General features: G+C 42.4%; 1 protein-coding gene across 1 annotated transcript in view; it reads left to right on the top strand.

Annotated features, from left to right (window-relative positions):
* Positions 1-512: 512 nt before the first annotated feature.
* Positions 513-13,827, top strand: part of LOC123506583 — a 239,823-nt gene continuing 226,508 nt past the window's right edge. Inside the window, exon 1 of the mRNA XM_045258799.1 lies at positions 513-1,207. The gene's annotated coding sequence lies outside the window, so the exon portion shown is untranslated. The remainder of the gene's footprint in view (positions 1,208-13,827) is intronic.

The following is a 13,827-nucleotide window of genomic DNA, read 5'->3' as shown; positions in this document are numbered from 1 at the left end:
GGATAGGCAGGGAAGGTGGAAGGAGGTGGGCAGGGGGGTGGAAAGGGAGAGTACTTGGGGAGAGGGGATGGTCAGTGGAGTCTGGAGGAAAGAAGAGAAACAGAAGAGGGGAAACTTGTGTAGGTTTGTGGCGCAGGTATTGCACACTTTTGCCCGCCCCTGCCTCCCCCTCGCCCCTCCCCTCACCTGGGATTCCCCTCCTGCCTTCTCCCCTCCTCACCTGAACCAGCCGCGGAAATTTAAAGAACTCACAAAAACCGGGCGAGAAAATATAATTCCACGTGACGTGCACATAAACACGGCTATCCACGCCTTCAGCACGTCACGGGGAGAGAGAGAGAAGGGTGAGAGAGAAAAAGGGAGAGAAAAGGTCTGTGGATTGTAGAGATGCCTGGCGGGGAGGGAGAGAAAGAGAGAGAGAGAGAGGGGAGCAGCACCGTATACATGGCGGCCTCTGGTATCCGTGAGGCTGCGAGGTAGGAGGGGGCCGCGGGAAGAGCCAGGTCGGAGTGTGTCCCGGGCCACTCTCACGGAAGCACGTCGCGCCAGCCTCTCGTCGCCCGGCTCGCGTGGCCACCCGTGCTCGTCCGTGTCGCTCTGCACAGCCACTCAGTGGTCCGCCAGGGTAGAGGTGTGCGTGCCCCGCGTAGCGACTCGTGCCCGGTGCTGCCTGACCTGCTGTTGCGGCGAGACAGGTTGCAGGTGACTTGTTGTTCCCCCATGCTACCCGCGAGCGAAGGTTGTGCGTGAGGAATGCAGCGCCGCGTCTACCTCGTGTTGTCAGGATGATCTCTTAATTAAAGTGAGGGATTTGGAATAAGTTCTCTGAGCTGTACGTACTTGCAGGATAATTGTGTGCAAGGGAAACGAAGAAACTATACACTACATACGCCATAAAAGTAAAGAGGAAAGGTACGGTGGAAAAGTTACCTGTGTGTATTCATAGAAATTGTTAATCCGAGCGAGACTCAACACCCACGCCTGCTGCTGGAAGAGTCAAGCACAGCCACGCCTGGTGGAGACTGCAGGCGGCGAGGCGGTGGCAAGCAGCTGGTGGGGCGGCAGGTGAGGGCCAGGGATGGGCCAGGTGCTGCGTGCCCACTGACCCGCCCCGCCCCATGATGCCCGTCGCAGGAGTTGTATCGAGGGAAACCACCATCACCACCACCTCCACACCAGCCGGACACAATTATCTCGTTCAACACAGGTAGGTGCAGTCTCTCCCGCCAGCTCACGTCCCCAGCAGGCAGGTACTCGTAGTAATACATTGACCAGAAGCGCAGGATTGATACACTGATATGATACGAAACGAAAACCACAAGTGAAAGGTTGAAAAAAGAGAAATGTAGACGAAAGAAGTACTTTTGGTAACTTAGAAGAGGCTGAGAGAGAGAGAGAGAGAGAGAGAGAGAGAGAGAGAGAGAGAGAGAGCCACCCACCTACACACACACACACACACACACACACACACACACACACACACACACACACACACACACACAAGTACCCAGCAGGAATGACCACCATAAACCTCTGGAGCTGGACAATCGACTTCTCAATGTCCAATACCTCCCAAGAACCGATTCTGGGAGCAAATTTCACGGTCCCTTACCTGATAAAGAAGTCAATTTGGCCGCCTGATCTGCTGGAGCCGTCTCGCTGTCTCCGTGTCAGATAAATATGAACCAACTTTTATTGCCATTCCACGGGGTGTCGAGATAATGGTCACAAATGAGTCGATCCGAAAGTCTGGGCGAAGTGAGGGAAAAGGGAGACAAATGCCAAGAGTCCGTATTCAGAAACGCTTTGCTCTATCACAACGACTATTTTCCAAGGCAATAGAGATGATCACCTGGATTTCCAAGAGTATTTCTCCAGTTAATAAGACAGATATCTTGTCAGTCTGTCTTTAAAACCGTAAAAACACCTTTAAAAATTGTGCAAATTTAGGTAAAGCCTGCTGAAATAGAGAGGGTGAAGCTTAGAAGTGACTGAGAATACGAACAAGACAAATGGAAGGTTCTGAGGCTGCAGATTGTCACGCTCCAGGCTATTCCTTCGCGACGCGGGGATTACTGAGGGAAATAGACTTGTGCTGCTCCAGAGATAGCTCATAGATCTTCATTTTCTTCCAAGAACTAGAAGAGGTATGAGAAGTAAGGCACGTTCTCTCTCTCTCTCTCTCTCTCTCTCTCTCTCTCTCTCTCTCTCTCATACACACATAGACACGCACACAGACATAGATAGCTAGATGGATAGATAAATTGATAGATAGATAGATAGATAGAGATAGATAGATAGATAGATAGATAGATAGATAGAGAGAGAGAGAGAGAGAGAGAGAGAGAGAGAGAGAGAGAGAGAGAGAGAGAGAGAGAGAGAGAGAGAGAGAGAGAGAGAGAGAGAGAGAGACTTTTATGGTGTTGTCTTGAGCTGTTACTTTCTTTTTGTCTAGTTGAAATATGCACTTGGTAATAATTTAGTTTGTGCCAAGGAAATGAAAGAAGTGTTGGGAGGAAGACAGGAGAGTGAGAGAGAGAGAGAGAGAGAGAGAGAGAGAGAGAGAGAGAGAGAGAGAGAGAGAGAGAGAGAGAGAGAGAGAGAGAGAGAGAGAGAGAGAGAGAGAGAGAGAGACCTGTCAGTGTTAGTCTATTGAGGTAAAGGTTAATTTCACGTTTTTTTTCTTTTTTTCAAACGCTGCGAAAAATCTGAAATCCATCTACACGAATCGAAAAGAATAAGAAAATAAGACAAATACGGTTTTATTATATTGAAGCATTTTTTTTTTTTTTTTAGTCGTATTGTTTCAGAAGCAAGGAAATGTCTACTTGGTGACAATTAAATTTTACTCCACGAACTGAAAAAAAAAACTATAATGAATAAGACAAATAGGAATGTCTTTGGTGTTATTATATGAAGCTGAAAGATTTATTATTTTTCGGACGAAGGAAAGCTGGCCAAGGAAAAAAAAACAAACAAAAGAATAACTTATTTATTTGTTAAGTTATCAAAAGGTCCCACTTAAATATTTGTTAAGCTATATTGTCATGATTCTCTGACACTGAAATACACAACAAAGTCAGGAAATATCTTCGTATTAATGCAATTTCCCAACACAAACTGGAAAAAGTACGAAAAAAATAAGATAAAATGCAAGTAGTTTTTTTGAAGTTGTTGGGTATTGTGGTAATCCTTGCTTTTCAGTGTAAGATTTGCCACTAAAAGAAGGAAAAAATGATGATATTTTCTAGACTGTTCTGTTTTATCCTTTTCTAAACAAGGACACAGTGAAGGGAATGAGGATATTTCTAGACTCTTCTGTTTCATTCTCTTCTAAATGATTCCCACGGACGTGACACACTGAGGGAGAATGAGGATATTTTCTAGACTGTTCTGTTTCATTCTCTTTTAATGATTCCCAGGGACGTGACACAGTGAGAGGGAAAACAAGCCAGGGTGTCACATAAATAAACCCGATTGTTACATAGAGACGGATATCGAGCTCGGTTTCTTTGTATTCCTCTCCAGTTCATTCACAAGTACATTGAAACAAGGGGCAAAAAGAACTCTGAGTGTTGCAAAAATAGACTTGTGAGTATATATATCACACTATTCAGAAACACTTGCTCTCTCTCTCTCTCTCTCTCTCTCTCTCTCTCTCTCTTGATTACCACAACAATTTTCAAAAGCCAAAAACAAAACTAACCTGGTTCCTAAGACGTTTTTCTTGTTATTAATCTAGAAACTATACTAAAATGTCACTAAAACCGTAAAATCACTCTCAGAAACAAGTGTAACAACAATTATAGCGTTTTAAAAGTAGTAAAGCTGTGGTTTTAACCCCTTCAATAATGGGACACATTTTTACCTGGAGATTTGTGTACGATTAGATAATTTTATTGACGTTAGGAAGGGTCTATGAACGTCAGAAGATTAATAGTCAGAGTCTTCACTATTTTAACTCCCCACATAAGTTTCTAAAGCTGTACAAAATCACCAGATAGCAAGCGGAGTGAATATGGAAACGCGTCATGGTACTGAAGGGGTTAAATATCGTTCATGGAGCCGCATATTCCTGATCACAGTAGAATAGGATACAAAACCAAGGTATCCAGGGAAGGTGCATCGCGTGGAATCGGACTCTTCTTCCGTCCCATTACTGGTGCTGGGGCAACACCTCTCGAAGACTCTTGACACACGACCACTAGAGAATGTTGTGTAAGGTGGCTTGTGTATTGTGTAATGGAGGTCCAGACACACACACACACACACACACACACACACACACACACACACACACACACACACACACACACACACACACACACACATATCCAACTGAAAACGAAGCAAAGATTACAAAGAAAAAAGTAACAGGAAAACAAGAATACGAGGAGGAGGAGAAGAAGAGGAAGAGGAAAAGGAGAAGGAAGAGAAAGAGGAGGAGGAGGAGGGAAAGAAACAGAGCGCTTGACGTAGAAACTCAACAAAACACAAACAGGACTAGAAAGGAAACAAACACACAAGGAAATAAAGACTTTGACAAATTATCCTTGACTCTAGTATTTGTGAGACGCATGGATCAAAGAGAGAGAGAGAGAGAGAGAGAGAGAGAGAGAGAGAGAGAGAGAGAGAGAGAGAGAGAGAGAGAGAGAGAGAGAGAGAGAGAGAGAGAGAGAGAGAGAGAGAGAGAGCAATTGAGTGTACCTTGATGAAGATCCGGAAGGCTATTTATGGAAAAGGGAGAGATTAGTTCCCTTTTTGTTTGTCTCTCCGTCTTTTATATCCTTCCCTCTCTCTTTTTCCTTCCTCCTCCTGCTGGTGTGGGAATGGCGAGGAGGGCGGCAGGTGGCAGTATTGACTTTGTGTGTATTGCATCTCATTACAGAGTCACGTTCATCTGCTTCATTCCAGTCGCATTGTTTTCGTCCGAACGTAACAACAAAAACCAGAGAGAGAGAGAGAGAGAGAGAGAGAGAGAGAGAGAGAGAGAGAGAGAGAGAGAGAGAGAGAGAGAGAGAGAGATGAAAACATGTGCTCTGAAATGCCCATGAGTATGAATGCACTAAGACTGACTATGTAGTTGAATGCCTCTTTTTAGTAGTGATGGTAACAACGCAGGTGGAGCAACAGAAATCAATTACCCAACCCCTTTTCTACCTGTCACTCGTGCTCGTAATACAGGTAAAGGCAATTAGGGGACGCGACGCACTTAAGTACCCACTGACAGCGGCAAGAACAGCGCCAAGGAAATTACCTTCGTGCGGAGAAATTAAAGCATCAAGTCTCGCTGCGTGTTGAGTCATATTTCCCAATTTCCTGAGGTTAAATTTAACTCCTTCAATACTGGGACACATTTTTTCCTTGAGATTTGTGTACGATTAGACCATTTTATTGATATTAGGAAAGGTTTATGGAGGTCAGAAGATTAAATGGCCACAGTCTTCACTATTTCAATCGCCCACATAAGTTTGTAAAGCTGTATAAAATCACCAAATAGTAAACAAAATGAAGATGGAAACGTGTCATGATATTCAAGGAGTTAAGAATGCACGTAATAGTCAACTCTTCATCATCTGGAATTACACTGATAGCATTTGAGAGGGAATTACATGTGTGGCGTGGAATTAGAACGTGTTTTGTTAAGTGTTGTGTTATGTTTCTCGATTTCCTGAGGTTGAAATGAAGAATGCATGTAACAATCAACTTTGTGTCATCTAGAATTACTTTGACAACATTTGAGTGGGAATTACATGAGTGGAGTGGAATTAGAACGTGTCTTGTTACGTGTTGTGTCTTGCTTCCTGATTTCTTGATATGCAATTTAAAAAAGAACACGTAATATTTTGTGTAATATCTCTTAAGGTATCAACACTTCCTTTGACCTTCCTTCCATCCTTCCTTCCATTATTCCTTCATTCATCCCTTCCTTTCTTACCTCCTAGTTTACGTTTCTTAACATAAATAACACGAAAAATTGTCTTTACCTCATCTCGATATAAATTTAAAGCTTTTACACTGAACAGGTTGATAATTTCTTTTCTCAGCTTAATAAAATGATCTTGTACACAATTTGCTCATAATGTGTGTCAAAGAAAGGTGTTTGGATGTTTAGGCAAGGTTTGAGGTGAAAAGCACAGATTTTGATCATAATTTTGAAAGGAAACACATGAAAGGGAGTGATTGGAAAATTAATGAAGGTTGATTGAGCAAAATATAAAATCAGAACATAATTTACAAAGGAAACTCGTATCAAAGGTGACTGATTATTTAGTGAAAGTATAAAGTGCAGGGAACAAATTAATATTCATAATTTTGAAAAGAAAACACATCAAAGGAAATAATTTAATAAAGGTTTCATATTGCAAGAACTTTAGTGTTTGTCTAATAAGAGACACCTTATGATATCTATTAAAGCATCAACCAACATTTCACATTGAAAGGAAAGATGCAGCTGTGGAAAGAAAAAAAATAATATTCATGATTTTGGAAAGGGAACACACCAGAGGGAATGATGTACTAAAGGCTTCATATTGTAAGAACTTTAGTGTTTGATGGATAAAAGATACCTAAAGCAACAACCAACATCTACATTGAAAGGAAAGACGCAGCTGTGAAAAGAAAAAAAATAATATTCATAATTTTGAAAAGGAAACACATCAAAGACTTCATATTGCAAGAACTTGAGTGTTTGCCTATAGTAAGAGACACCTTATGATATCTAAAACAACAACCGACATTCTACATTTAAAGGAAAGACGGAGATATAAAAGAATAAAAAAATACCTGAATGTGGAGCGTCACTCAGGCACATAACAAGCATTTCTCTCCCTCCCGCGTCCAATGCCTCGCTATCTAGTTCCAGCCTTTAATGGCCACGAACATTATCGGCGCGCATTGTTTCTCACATCAATAGCTTTTCGAAGTGAACGCTATTTGCACGCTGTGAGCTGCGGTACCCTGCGGCTGGAGACTGGAATATACTGAAGTGTGGAGTTAGTGGCGGGGCTGCGGTGTGGTGGGAGACGCGGCAGAGGCGACGGAAATAAAAGCTCCAGACCGCTTACCGATCGCCAGTCACTACCGATCTACCTGTCTCACCGTTCACCTGGGAAATTACCGTTATCCCAGGTGAGAGGCGACTTGGCGCACCTGTAGCGTTAGGGTCATGTCCGAGGGAGGAAAAAAATGGAGGAATTATTGATCTGAAAGTGGGAATAAAGAAAGGTTGAGGAGGACGTATGTGTTTGTGTGTGTGTGTGTGTGTGTGTGTGTGTGTGTGTGTGTGTGTGTGTGTGTGTGTGTGTGTGTGTGTGTGTGTGTGTGTGTGTGAAGTTTTCTTTTGATTAACAGGTGATGACAAGCTAAGTATTACGAACAGGTGTTAGAAGCCTCGTAAATTGAGCTTTAAATGACCTCACTTCACTATACCAATTAACATCATTTCACTTAAGTATTTTTTTCTCTTCCCTTCCTCTCTTCAGCGTTCCTTCTTTCTTCTTCCCTTCTTCGCTTCTTGTCATTTCCTTTCTCTGTCGCGTTTCTCTGTCTTCCATTTGTTTCTTGCTTATTTCCTCCTCTATCTTTGTCTCCATTTATCTGCCTGCCTCTATTCCCCCCATCTCTCTCTCTCTCTCTCTCTCTCTCTCTCTCTCTCTCTCTCTCTCTCTCTCAGCAGTGCATTACTATTCTATGCTTTCTTCTCTCGTTTTCTCTTCTCTTTCTCCTCTCCTTTACATTCTGATCTTGTTCTTTCTATTCGTCCCCTACCTTTCTTTTCGCTTTCTTGATTCCCCCTCTATTCTGTTGCATTTTCTCATCTCTTTCCTTTATTGCCATTGTATGTTTGTATATGTGTCCTTTCCCTCACGAAGGGTATCAACACTTCCTTTGACCTTCCTTCCATCCTTCTTTCCTTCCTTCCTTCATTCATCTCTTCCTTTCTTACTTCCTAGTTTACGTTTCCTATCATCTTTCCTTTAATCTTTTTCTTTCGTTACTTCTTTTTTTTTCTTTCCTTTATTTCTAAACGGATCTTGTTTTTAAGTGACATGTTTCACTACAGCTGACTTTTCGTGTTTCATGTAACCACTTTTGTAATATTTTCCTTTCTTCCTTCTGTTCTTCCTTCTCTCCCTTCCCTTCCTTCCCTCCTTTCTTGTTTTACTTACAATATGGCCACTTTTTGAATTCTATGTACTCTCTCCTTTCACATTCTCCTTTCTTCCTCCCTCCATCTCTCCCTTCTTCACTTCTTCCAACTCCGGCCAGCCCTTGTTCCCTCCATCTCTCCCTTCTTCACTTCCTCCCACACCGGCCAGCCCTTGTTCCAGTGACACCACGGTTCACTTCTTGTGTTTCACGCCTCAACGCCCGAGCAGCAACACCTGAAGCTGCCCACGCCAGGTGTAGCGTGCGTCAGGCTACCATTCAGAAAAGCTTTGCTCACCCTCTCTCACCATGACTATTTTCCAAGGCCGCAGAGACGCTTAGCCATGTTTCCAAGACCGTTTTTTCTTTTAACAATGCGGATATTTCGTCGATCTGTCACCGGAACCATGAAAACACCTTTAAAAACGCGTGTAGCTTCAACTAGAACCTTTTGAAAGTTGTGGAGATGCGGTACAGAGAACCTACCACCATCACCACTACCACCACCACCACCACTAGACCCTCAGAGGTGCTCCCTTTCAACTCATTACCCTAGAAACCGTGGCAGGCGCAGCGGGCTTGGGTATCCCTGACAACACAGCGGTGGGAGGTTGATTAGAATGGCAGGCAAGGTTGCGTCCCCTCTCCCACCCCCCGTCACTGTCCCCCACGGCAGCAATATTCTCCTGCAACGCGATAGTGAAACTCTTGCTTTGTGGCGGACGGAGTGGGAGGAAAAAACAGACAGTTAATACCCCACATTTTCTCCCTGTCCTATCCTGCGGAGGGGAGGAGAGAGGGAATGGAGAAGTGGTGATGAGGTAGAGGAGGAGGAGGTAGGTGGTGGTGGTAAGGGTAGAGGTGAAGTGGAGGTAGGATGAGGAAGAGGAAAATAAAGCGAACACATAGGAAAAACTAACTGTTCGTCCTTATAAAGAGATGGAGGGATAGAACAAGAAGGAAAAAGAGTAGCAGAAGGATAATGATGAAGACAACGAGGAGAAATAGGAGAAAGATGATGACGTGATGACAAGAGAGAAAAGAAATGGAGGCAGAGAGAAGCGGTAATACAAATGATGAGCGGGAGGAGATATAATTTTCCGCACAACCTTTCACGTATTTCCAAGTGGTGCATGAAAAGCCTCGAGTGAACGGGGTGAAAAGAGTGGCTGGACTCGTCACTACTCCACGCCAGACTCTCGTGGTTCGCGGCGCTGCTTCACAACAATCAGCGCACCTGCCTCGAGTCTCCAGGTGAATCTCTCTCGAGTACTTGATGAATTAATTACGAACAGTCATGGGAGTTTTTAAAGCTTTACCTGCTGATTTATTTGTGTATTTGTTCCTTGTATATTACACAAAGGAACACAAAAGAGGAACAATCAACTCTCCTGCCTCAAATCTACAGGTGAACCTCTCTCGAGCACTTGATGAATCGATTAACCTCTTCAGTAGCATGACGCGTTTCCATATTCAGTCTGCTTAATATTTGGTGATTTCATGCAGCTTCAGAAACTTATATGGGATTGAAATAGTGAAGACTTTGGCCATTAACCTTCTGACCTCCATAGACCCAAAAACTTATGTTGGGATTGAAATAGTGAAGACTGTGCCCATTAACCTTCTGACCTCCGTAGACCCAAAAACTTATGTGAGGATTGAAATAGTGAAGACTGTGTCCATTAACCTTCTGACCTCCATAGACTCAAAAACTTATGTGGGGATTGAAATAGTGAAGACTGTGGCCATTAACCTTCTGACCACTATAGACTCAGAAACTTATGTAAGGATTGAAATAGTAAAGACTGTGGCCACTAACCTTCTGACCTCCATAGAACCTTCCTAATACTCGTATCAATAAAATGGTGTAATCGTCCAGAAATCTCACGGTAAAAATGTGTCTCGGTACTGAAGAGGTTAAGGATAGAGTCATGGGGTTGTTAAAACTGTACCTACAGATTTAATTGATTGATCTCTTCCTTCTACACTGCACAAAGAAACACAAAGGATGAACCAACACCACCAAGAAATTATACCTACTAGATGGAGAAATTTTTGGTGCCTGGGAATCAAATAACGAAACAGAGAAGTGTAACAAATAAACAACACACGACCACAAGTCCTCTCCACCTTCAACACGCTGAAATATTTGACTTCCTTCCAATTTCCTACGAAGCAAATAATTTCTAAACAAACACATCAACTAGAACGAAGGAAGAGGAAGAGGAGGGGGAGGAGAAGGAGGAGGAGGAGGAGGAAGAAGTGGAGGAGGAGGAAGAGGAGGAGAAGGAGGAATACATATGGGCGTTCCCAGACTTATCTTGTGGGCTCCAGGTGGTGTAGTGAGTGATGAAACAATAGACTGATGGGAGGGTAGGTGATGAGTGAGTGGGTTCAAGAGAGAGAGAGAGTGGGTGGGCTTATGAGTGGGCTGGGTGGCTGGAACGTTTGAGAGTGGGCTGGTAGGTGAGCTGGAGGCATGACAACTTAGCTATTTTTGTGGGTTTGAGGTCAGGTGGGCTGGAAACTGAAAGATGGCATGTGTATCTGGAAATGGCGGTGGTAGTGGTGGTGGTGGTGGTGGTGGTGGTGATGGTGGTGGTGGTGGAGGGTAACACGTAGAGCAGGGACTGGGAAGCTCGAAAAGGCAGGATTAGTAGGAACATATTGTGAGCGAATGAGTGATTAGAATAAGGCGCCGCAACACTCAAGGTCATATGGCGCCGCTTAGGAACATGGAGAGGTGGTAGTACTTGTAAAGGAGACAGGATAGATTTGCATAGTACTATCTCTCTCTCTCTCTCTCTCTCTCTCTCTCTCTCTCTCTCTCTCTCTCTCTCTCTCTCTAATCTCGTCTTACGCACTCCCCTCTCCCTTTTCCTCTCCCTGCATCCCATAGAATCTCTCTCTCTCTCTCTCTCTCTCTCTCTCTCTCTCTCTCTCTCTCTCTCTCTCTCTCTCTACTCAGATATGTCTACTCTCCCATCTCTCACTCTCTCTACATTTCTCCTTCCTTCCTTCCTGCGATCTCTCTCTCTCTCTCTCTCTCTCTCTCTCTCTCTCTCTCTCTCTCTCTCTCTCTCTCTCTCTCTCTTCCTTCCTCAGTACTCTCTCTCTCTCTCTCTCTCTCTCTCTCTCTCCTACCTCAGTACTCTCTCTACCTGCCTCTCGCATCTAGTCCTACATTCAGAAAGGCAAGAGGGATCAAGGGGACAGAAACGAGTGGGCGGGAGTGGGCGGGGAGTGGGCGGGGAGTGGGCGGGGAGTGAGCTGGGAGTTGGCTGGGAGTGGGAGGGAGGCGGGCGTGTTTTGGAGTGGTGTACGTGAGGGAAATGTCATAGAAAGTGGAAAAAAAACTACAAACTCTCGTATGTTGTTCTGTTCTATGAAATTCTGTTGTGTTCTAATGTGATGGGAAGGGAGTGTGTTGTGCTGTGGTGGTGCTGTGCTGGTGCTGTGTTGCAGAAGACCTTAGAAGACGAAATAACACGGATTGATAAAATATAAGAGGGTTGATTACTTAAATTTCTGTTGTTTTATATATGTATTTGTCATTCTGAGTGGATTAATTTGTCCTTTCTGTGATCTTGTTGTAAAAAGGGACTGTATGTGAAGAAGATGGAAAATTAGGAGGAAGAGAGGAAGGAAGAGGAAAGGAGAAAAAAAGGAGGATGAGAAAATAAAAGGTAAATAAAAGAAAAAGAACTAGAAGAGAAATAACAAGAACGAAAACAAGAAATGGAAAAAAGAAGTAAAAAGAAAGAGGAAGAAAAAGTAAGGAGGGGAGAAGTAGGAGTAAGAGGAAGGGAGAGAGAAAAAGAAAGGAAAAGAACTAGCAAACAAAAGAAAGAGAAATAGAAAGAACAATAAGAAAAATAGCAAGAACAAGAACAAGTGAAGAGGGAAGAGTAAGAAAAAAAACAGAAAAGAAAGAAAATACAAAAATAAGAAAAAGAAACAAAGAAGAAAAAGCAGAACAAGAACAAAGAAGAGGAAAAAGTAAAAATAAAATAAATAACAGAAAAGAAAGAAAAAAAAATACACAAACAAAATTAATAAAGTACTCTATAAAATAATAAGCAAAAAACTAGATAGATAAATAAATAAAAAAAAAAAAGCAAAACAAAAACTAAAATAAATGAAAAATAAAACAAAAAAGAATATAAATCAAAAGATTTAAAAAAAAAATAAATTAACGTGCAGAACAAAAGGACATTAATTTTGGCTACACAATTTACACTATCCGTCAAATAACTTAACTTTCCTGGCCATTCTATTACACTCCATCACATCTCAGCATATACACTCCCTCTCCTCTCTCTCTCTCTCTCTCTCTCTCTCTCTCTCTCTCTCTCTCTCTCTAGCTCTCTCTCTCTTTCATCTAAACTTCTTGATAAGACTGACAAAGACGAGAGAAAAAGAAAAAAATGCAAAAAAAAACTTCCTTGAATTTGAAATGTGACACCTAAGATTATTTGTAGCATATTTCTAGTACTCTCTCTCTCTCTCTCTCTCTCTCTCTCTCTCTCTCTCTCTCTCTCTCTCTCTCTCTCTCTCTCTCTCTCTCTTGCCTTTATTTCTTGGTAATTGCATTTTCTTTATCAGCGATGAAACTTTAAGAATTCTCGCATTTACTTTGCCTTCAATTCCAGAGCTCACACATCTCATTTGCTCTAATTTACCTTGGCCACGCTGCTAAGAGAGAGAGAGAGAGAGAGAGAGAGAGAGAGAGAGAGAGAGAGAGAGAGAGAGAGAGAGAGAGAGAGAGAGAGAGAGAGAGAGAGAGAGAGAGAGAGAGAGAGAGAGATGATAAAAGAAGGAAGGTTTATGAAGAAAAAAAGAAAGGAGGAAGGGAATGAGGAAAGGAAAAGAAGGAAAGTAGGTAAAGAAGAGACGTAAAGGGAGAAGAAAAGCCAGGAAAGGAGAGGAAGAGAGAGAGGGAGGAAGATAAAGGAGAGTACTGAAGGAGAGGAGAGGTAAGTGAAGGAGGGAACTGAAGGAGATGGCTCAAGGTGGAGTTCTTAATGCCCTTCATCAACTTGTTCCTCTCCAGTTATTTAGTTTATTTGTTCTCGCATTTTGGGTTGGAATTCTGAAGATGTTGTTCTATTTGTGTTAGTGATGGTCTATTGTGCCGCGAGTTGAGTGCTAGCCAGGTCGAGTTTTGCTGCGTTTCTTTCTGTAATGTGGTCGTTTCTGTTCTGGTTATCGATCTATCAGCTTATCTATTTGTCTATCCTACGACTTGACTTCTTTTAATAGCGAGGTATCAAGACATTTGCTCCCTAAGTTTTGTCTAATGCTTTTCTTATCTTCTGGAGAATTAGCACTCAAGTGGGTCTTTTGATATATATATATTTTTGTCCTGGCTGGCCCTCTCTCCTACATGATAAAGAAATCTGTCAGTCTATTCTTTCATTTATTTATCTAACTATTTACGTGTCTATTTATTTCTCTGCTTCTGTTAGTTTGGTTACTCATGTCAGTTTATCTATTTCTTTATCTATCAGTCTATTTGTTTATTCACTTATCTATCTATTTACGTGTCTATCAATTTCTCTGCTCTTGTTTATGTGGTTACTCATTTATCAGTTTATCTATTTTTTTAATCTACTAGTCTGTTTATTTTTTCATTTATCTATCTACCTATTTATGTATGTGTCTTTTTGGCCATCT

Source organism: Portunus trituberculatus, chromosome 20, assembly GCF_017591435.1.
Source record: "Portunus trituberculatus isolate SZX2019 chromosome 20, ASM1759143v1, whole genome shotgun sequence".
NCBI lineage: Eukaryota > Metazoa > Arthropoda > Malacostraca > Decapoda > Portunidae > Portunus > Portunus trituberculatus.
Note: the sequence above shows the minus strand (reverse complement) of the source record. Positions and strands in the feature narration are given on the sequence as shown.